The sequence below is a fragment of the Bombus pyrosoma genome, linkage group LG3 (assembly GCF_014825855.1).
Source record: "Bombus pyrosoma isolate SC7728 linkage group LG3, ASM1482585v1, whole genome shotgun sequence".
NCBI classification, from domain to species: Eukaryota; Metazoa; Arthropoda; class Insecta; order Hymenoptera; family Apidae; genus Bombus; species Bombus pyrosoma.
In genome coordinates this window covers 1,351,695-1,353,972 of record NC_057772.1, presented here as the reverse complement: position 1 = coordinate 1,353,972, position 2,278 = coordinate 1,351,695, and positions in this window count along the sequence as shown.

Genomic DNA, 2,278 nt, shown 5'->3' with positions numbered 1-2,278 from the left:
TCTTATTATCGTTTCTCGTGCGTTTCTCTTTCGTTTCCGAAGATAGTGCGCGCCAGTCGACGATTATCGTCCGATCGACCACGCGAGATTTCGTCGGCGATCAACGCGATTGACAACGTACCGTTATTCAGCGACGTTCCATCCAGTTTATTTGATTATTTTAATCGCCAGGCTGGACGCGCTTCGCATCGATCCGGGCATCTCGATTCACCTTCTCGTCTCGGTCAGGTTTGCCTCCCTTTTTATACGGGCGTGCATTTGTCATTCGTGAAGCAACGACGATCGCGGCTCGGAGATTTATTCCAGCTCCAGGCTGCTTTCACGGCGCGCCGCATCCTCGCTGACAGAACCAAAATTTATTTCTCAACGTCTCGCGACGTCCGCTCGTCGAGATGTCCTGTAAATTACCTAGCAGTCATTGATTACCTTCGACCACGCCGGTAACCGTACTTTTTCTCCAATTTTATCGTCGAAAATGCTCTCGTACAAAGAGTGGAACCGCGCGAAATTTCCTTCGAAAAACTTTCGCCCGTGGCGAAACAACGTACGTATACATATATTAGACTTAGAACGAAGAATTCGTTCTCTGGCGATTCCGATGATACCGGTCGGTTGCTAAAATTTCGAAAGACCTACCGCAGTAAATCGGGTTAATTACACGAGCAGTGGTGTGCCGCGATCGGTGAATGAGCGGACACGAGCACGGTGGTCCCAATTAGGTCAGTCGGGACGCCAAAAAAGGACTCGCGTTACCGTCCTTTGGGACTATGACCAGCCGATCGACGATCGCTCAACGTTGTTGTTCCGCCAAATTTCCCTGACCCGAGGATTTCTTCGTCCGTTGGAAAGAGACTGGAAAACTTTTTACAGACGGTCGTCTTCCATATGGAGCTTATACGCGTGTACACGTTTCACTGTGCTACGGTACTCGATAAGTTTGAGGAAGAAATTTAGAAGACTGTAGCGACGCGAAGATTATTTATCTTGACACCGTTGGGGACGCGAGGTAGAAGTATAGCAGAGCTTGTGCGGAGTAAACCGTGATATTGCGTGGGACAGGACCAGCCACGGAGGCTGCGTGCTCTGCTGGGGGGCGGCTTCTTGCTTCTTCACTTTTTTCTCCTCGCGTTCCTTTTTTATTTCTCGCTCCCTCCCGTTCCATCTTGTCCTACTTGCGTTTCTTTTTTCCCCTCCGACCACTTTGCTCCGAATCGAGCAACGAAAGCACGCTGTACTCTTGAAACGCCCACAAAATGATTGATTTAAGGAGCCAGGACGCGTCTGCCTCGCCTTCGACGATATACTCCGCGATGTCTGGGCTAACCACGAACTTCTTCAAAGTTATTTCATTTCTACTTTAACCTCTGTTTAAACTTTTCCTCTTCTTCCACTCAGTTGCGCTACCTTGATAGATATTTATCGACGCGACTATCGTCTACGATTTTATTTCTCCGATCGCACGCCTCGATTATCTCCAAAAGTTTCTATAAAATAATGACAAATTTCTCTGTAACCTGTTTTAAAAACGTGCAGCCTCTCTCCGTTGGTAAGTCTAGTCGCGTTACTTCGAACTCATCGGAGATCAGTGTTACGGTCTGGAGATACGAGATGAGAAATTAGAAAAGGGAACTCGATCTGAGCAAAGCGTAGCCAGACGTGGGACAGGACGATCCACGGAGGCTGCATGCTCTGCTGGGGGCGGCTTGCTTGTCTCCTTCCTCTCGAGATCCTTTCTCCGCCGTTTCTCCTCAACAACTTCTCCCCTCCTTGTTCCACCGAACTAGACGATCGAGCGACGGTTCCCGCTCGAAAGCGGCTCGTGATCCTCCACGTTCACTCTTCGACCCACGACACGCGCGGTACCTCTAGGAAACGAGTCTGCACGTTCATGTTCGAGAGGTGGGAGCAACAGGTGGACGAGCATGTATGCCGATGGAAAAATAGGGGCAAGTCATGAAACTTACGTCTCCGTTATCGATGCCATCGTGGACCGCGTCATTACCTTTTTTAGTAGCCGACTTTGTCGTTCCCATTCGTTCGTTAACAATCTTTTACTTATCGACTGATACGTCGCGTTATTCTTCTATTGCCATTTCGTTTGGATCGTTGGTGTCACGAACAAAGGAAGCGCACTAACGTCGTCTCGCGAGCGAAGTACGTTAGGTGGAAGGAGAAAGGCATAGCGAATCTCTCGTCTTGATTTTTTGACAGAGCTCGTGACTTTGATACCCCTATAACGTTTTTATATCGCGGTCAGCAACAATTTCGTCCCGTTACG